The sequence below is a fragment of the Scylla paramamosain genome, chromosome 34, assembly GCF_035594125.1.
Source record: "Scylla paramamosain isolate STU-SP2022 chromosome 34, ASM3559412v1, whole genome shotgun sequence".
NCBI lineage: Eukaryota > Metazoa > Arthropoda > Malacostraca > Decapoda > Portunidae > Scylla > Scylla paramamosain.
In genome coordinates, this window is record NC_087184.1 from 9,569,220 (window position 1) to 9,575,219 (window position 6,000).

At 39.4% G+C, this 6,000-nt stretch overlaps 1 protein-coding gene and 1 long non-coding RNA gene across 5 annotated transcripts in view; one reads left to right on the forward strand and one right to left on the reverse strand.

The window, feature by feature from the left end:
* Positions 1-6,000, forward strand: part of LOC135090126 (uncharacterized) — a 204,360-nt gene that overhangs the window by 183,780 nt on the left and 14,580 nt on the right. The window contains exon 5 of one of the 4 annotated variants that reach the window (XR_010261775.1): positions 1,166-1,260. The exons of the other annotated variants lie outside the window; for them this stretch is intronic. This is a non-coding gene — a long non-coding RNA (uncharacterized LOC135090126). The remainder of the gene's footprint in view (positions 1-1,165; positions 1,261-6,000) is intronic. 4 annotated transcript variants of the gene reach the window in all.
* The window catches only part of LOC135090121 (osmotic avoidance abnormal protein 3-like), an 85,664-nt gene that overhangs the window by 44,253 nt on the left and 35,411 nt on the right, over positions 1-6,000 (reverse strand).

Sequence of the window (6,000 nt, forward strand, 5' to 3'; positions counted from 1 at the left end):
CTTCCCCCACTGTTGATTTTTTTAACCTTCCACTTCTCCCATATCGTTTTCGTGTGTCTTCCCCCGCCCCCGCCTCCCCATCCTGCTTCCTTACACGTTCAAAAATAAATCAAGAAAAGAAGACACCATTATTCCATGTATTGTCTTGATGTAATTGCATGCTATGATGGAGACGATAATAAGCTTCGATATATTTTACTTTTTTGTCAAGCATCCTCATTTTCAAGAGCTATAATTTTTTAATGATTATCGAGTCAACTTAAGAATGTACAAAGGGCGCTGTTTTTTTGTGACCTCCTTTTCCACTTGTTTTCAAATTCGTGCAGTGATTTTCGTTATTTCCATTCGTTTTCAATCGCTCAGAGTATTGTTAGTTAGAAAATGAAACTAAACATTTCGAATAATAGGGTCATCTCAACTTTTCGGTAATTTTTTTTGCATTCTTTGTGTGTGTGTGTGTGTGTGTGTGTGTGTGTGTGTGTGTGTGTGTCTTAATTCAGTTGCTTAAGATATCTATAGTAAAATTAGGAAAGAGTTTAACACAAGGTCAGCAAGCTATGAATGGTGGATCCACAAGAGTAACGGCTGCTTATCACGAAGGAAGTTTTGAATTAAGTTTAAATTTTAAAATGGTGAATGTTAATTGTTAATTCATGACTAATTTTCTAGAAGAATCTTAACAATTAAACAGTAAATTTAAAATAGTAAAGAGAACTGCAATATTCATATTTCTTTATCACCAATAAACTTGAGAAATAAACTTTAAACTCAAATTATCAAAAGAAAAACAGAATTGCCACTTGAATACTTAAACTCTGCAACGGTATATAACGATACAAGGCATTATTTTTACTTAATTATCACTGAGCAACCTAAGAATTAACCTTGAACTGTAAAATTATGAAAAGAAATGCATCATTCTCACTTAATTTTCACCAGAAAATTGTAATTTCAAATTCAAGACTGAAATATTCACGTGTATCCAAAAATTTTAAAATCTGTAAAAAAAAAAAAAGTTTTTACATTTTTTTATTTATTCATTTATTCATTTATTTATTCATTTATTTATGTTTTTTAGACCTATTGGCATGGTGAAATTACCGGAGTACTTGTGTGTTGCGCGTGGTATGCGTGTGTTTGTTGTTAATTTCCCGCGGTGTTCCAGGGCGGCCGTCAGTCCATCAGTGGCGTGTCCTCGACAAACATGTGGCGGGGCGTGTCCTGTGTCCAGTGCGAGTTATGCTGATCAATATGTGGAAGGTGAACTATTGGAAAGTGACGTCAGCACCACCTCACTACCTCACACACACGTCACTACTCACTCACTCACTGATGACACTGATGACTAATGAAAAGCACATATATGTTGTCTTTTTTAGTTTTATTTTATTTTGTGTCTATAATCTGTTAACTTGTGTGCATCATTTTCAGTGAAAAAAAAGGCATATGTATATTTGTTTTTCTTTCGAGCTTGTCTATAGTTTTTCATACTTTATACCTTAGTTTTTCATACATCTACTCATATACATTTTATACCCACCTTTTCATGTTTTTTTTTTTTTTTTTTACATTTACCCTTCTTATACTTATAGTTTTACTTATATTTTTATTTTTATGTGGCTTTCTTTTTTTTTTTTTTTTACTTTTTAACAACTTTTTACACTTTTTGTACCATTTGTTAAAGTCAAGCATTTTTCTCCAGGAATATATTTTGACAGAGAATAATTGGAGACATGTATGGCTTCCTTTTTACTTTCTTTCTATTTATTTTTTTTTCTACAGTTATGCCTTAAACTCAGGTATTGTGCGTGTTTCGATTCTCTCTCTCTCTCTCTCTCTCTCTCTCTCTCTCTCTCTCTCTCTCTCTCTCTCTCTCTCTCTCTCTCTCTCTCTCTCTCTCTCTCTCTCTCTCTCTCTCTCTCTCTCTCTCTCTCTCTCTCTCTCTCTCTCTCTTATGTAACACAGATACTCCATCTTGACCTTTCCTGTTCCCGTTCTTGGTCTATCTTATCCATTATACACTGTTGAACTTTCCTTCTCGCCTGAGGACATCGGGCAGCCTCATTGTTGCGGCGCTAAAACATCAGTCAGTCTATCTATCCTCACCCAGTTATGGTCAATCAAGTCTTACATTTTTACTCACATGCCTGTTATCGATTTTTCACAGTGGATGAACCTTTTCTTTCGTGCACTTTCCTTCTCATTTAGTAGCAGCAAACACTGTCTTCCTCTTGAATAATTCCTCTTGAATAATTCCTGTGTCTATCCATTATTCATTCTATCGATGGCTGTACTTTTTTTTCTCTCCTCTCTCCCTTTATTTTTCCCGGACTGACCTTTGCGTTCGTTCCTTACATAAAGAGCACACAGCGATATTGATTGGGTTACGTCACCTAATTTCACCATTCTTGTAATAATAACTGTACTTTGTTATGTACAAGTATGCACACACACACACACACACACACACACACACACACACACACACACACACACACACACACACACACACACACACACACACACACAGCTCAGGTCGTCAGTGTCATCATGAGAAATTATAATAGAAAATATTAAGAGCTGTCACGTGGGAGTTATCTCAATTCATTACTTATTTTTCTATCCATCCTCCTCCTCCTCCTCCTCCTCCTCCTCCTCCTCCTCCTCCTCCTCCTCCTCCTCCTCCTCCTCCTCCTTCTGTTTCGTCCTTCACGTACCCATTGGGTTTGTGTACATCATCAAGGACGGTTACGAGAGGCAGCCTGTAAGGGACGCGGGCGCTCAATGAAATATGCAAAGAGGCCTTCGCTGCTCCTTGTCTGACGTCACGCGTGGTATTCAGCGAAAAAGAGAGAGAGAGAGAGGGAGAGAGAGAGAGAGTGTTCCCTGCCTCCGGTTACTTTGCAAATGTCAAATTAAATGCCGTTAAATTAAATGTCTTTTTTTTCTATTTGTTTTGTAATCGTCTTCATTGGAATGTAAACTTCAAAATCCCAGAAGGAGACGCGAGGTGGATCGGTGGATTATTAAGACCTGTACGTTGTATGTGTGAAATGAAATGTGTGGACGGTCAGGTACAGAAGGAAGATTGAAATATAATCTATGAAATACTAAGGCAATACATTAGAACATGAAATGAGCAAATGATTGGGAAAGAAGAAATGAAGGTAATAAATAACAAAAGTTTAATACACGAAAACATGAGACTATTTTGTTTGAGAAGAAGAAAAAGAAGGTAAGACTTGAAAACTAATAAATGAAGCAAAACTTGAAACACGTCAACTATTGGCTAACTACATAAGAATAAAAAGTAAGCAAGTAAAACCGCAATACATAAAAGTTCATGAAGAAGACATAAATCGATAGCTAAAGAAAAAAAAACATATAAACATAAGAAAACAAGGAGCCTGTAAAGGGTCAGTGAACCCACACAGAGCAGCTCATGAACGCTTGAAATTTACCAACTTCCTCTTGAAACTGTCGAATGTCTGTCCTTACTCGCTCTTCCTGTTTGTGTTCCGTCATCAGCAATGTTATTTGTGAAGAAATTTTTAGCAGTCTCCTTTTTAATTTAATTTTCTCTAATTATAACTATTTGTTTGTCTTTCTTGTCAATCTAGCTACGCTCATGTCCATTAATGTGTCGTAACACTAAAAAGAAATTTTCTTTCTTAGCGTTTATTAACATTATAAATCACACGAGGAGTTTATCACTTTAGTATTTCAGAGGAGGTAGTTTTAAAACAGAAAAGTATGAAGAGATTGAAGAAGGATTTTTCTTCCCAATATTTCTAAGGGACCGTGACCCAGTAAAGAGGAATGTGAAGAAAAAGAAAATCGATCTAGAGATTTATTCAAAAGGAATATTATATACAACTTATACAACTTACATAAGCAATATTAACAACTTGGAAGACATGAATCATGCATAATCGCCATTAATAAATCGAAGGAGACGTTACACTGAAGGAGGAAACAAATGGGAAAACGTTCATAAAGACTCATGCGTGACAGACAGCGCCGGTGCAAGTGTTTACCGATGCAGTAAATCAATAGTAAAGAAAAAAAATCTCACAAAACTTCCAGGAACTTCATGAGAATTGAGGTGAGCCAGGTGGCGCCTGTTGGCTCCCACTTGAGTGTGTCCAGGTGTCAGTGTTCACCTGCCTGCTGCTTATTGACTGTTGCCTGATTTTTAATGCAGCGCCAGACACCAAGGTAGCCAGTGTCATCATGGGAAAGTGTTATAGAAAAGTAATAAGACCCGTCACGAGGGAGTTGTTTCTATCCGTTACTATAGATGCAGGTGATGCAATGGGTTTCATGGGTTGTCTTGTATTAACCTTCATTGAGTGAGCGAGTGTTTGGGGTAAAGGGAGTAGTGGGTAACCTTTCTCCGTGAGTGGGTGAGTCCTCTTTGGTGGGAAGTGAAAGAATCCTCCTGTTTGTTTGAGCGAAAGATTCCTTCGTTCACTCTTTCACTTCTGCGAGGTTTCGCGTTGAAAAATAAAAATGAAAGACACATGGACAAAAAAAGGATGGAGTGGTTGAAGCCTTTAAGAGTCTGTACTTGATGAAGTTTCTACGGTTACTCAGATGAGTTAAATGAATCATGCTGTCATCACCACTCAACGGGTTTGAGTTAAAATTGGATGCGAGTCTCACTGCGAATCTCAGTTGTTATCTCGCCCTCCGCTGGATGCCCTCTCGGCGCCTTGGTGCGTGGAGGGCGCCGCCTGCTGCCTCCCACATGATGGCGAGGGACCGCTCGTCGCACCCATACACATGCACTGAGGCGCGGGCCAAACGGGCGTCCTGCAGGATGCCGCGGCTGGGCTGCCACAGGGCAGTCTCGGTGCGAGGCGGCCAAGCCTCGGTCATCATCTTTCTCACGGCAGCTGCTGGTGCCTTGCAGCGTGCCCTTCGCATGAAATGATCATCTAAAGCAGAAAGACCAACGCCAACCTGTCGCTCCCCAGCTGGTGGCAGAGATCCCTCTTTTCCTTCGCCGCGGTGCTTGGCTCGTGTCCTTCCTTGCTGCCTCACACCGGGCTGCTTCGTGGTCATTAACAGAGTATGTCATTCATCAACTGAATTTTTTTCTTAAAACCAATGAATATTTCTGTCGGTCAATACATTATTCCTAGAATGTGTGTGGGTGGATGTGTGCGCTCTAGAAATAACTCCACAAAGGATGAACGACTACTTTCGTTCTTTGTTAGCCAAGAGTTCAGGAAATGTAACGCTAATTTGGATCACTTAAACATGAGGGAACCAGAATTATGTCCAAGTAAGTCAGGAGCAGAAAAGAAAACGTTTGACGTCACACACACACACACACACACACACACACACACACACACACACACACACACACACACACACACACACACACACACACACAATATCTATTCATTGGTGTTTAGTGGTATTTGTTTGCTTAATATTTTCACTGCTGCTTTTTGTTTCTATTTCTTTCCCACAACCAATACGAATAAAAAATATTATAATAGTAGTAGTAGTAGTTGTTGTTGTTGTTGTTGCAGTACCTCTTGGCCTACATCGAGATAATTACGTATTTTTTAGAGCAGGTGAGGCGAGACAGGACATGGCTGGGTCCACTTTATGTCCTCACAGCAAATAGTGGACGCACGAACTCTCCCGATCCTACTCCGCCGCCTCCTCCTGTTCCTTACCCTTACTCCTCCTCCTTTTGCTCCTTGTCTTCTCCCATCCCCTTTTTCTCTCATTCCTCCTCTTAGCATTTTTTTCTCTTCTTCCACCTTTTCTTCCTCCTCTTTTTAGCACTTTTACTCTTTTTTCACTCTCTTTTACTTCTCTTCTGCTGGTCTTCTTTCTACTCCTTTTTCTGTCATTTCCTTTTTCTCTTCTTTTTCCTCTTCCACTCTTTTCTTCTTCCTTAGCCAGTTATTTATTCCTTTACTCTTCCTCGTCTTCTGTTTCTATTTCCTCCTCCTCCTCCTCCTCCTCCTCCTCCTC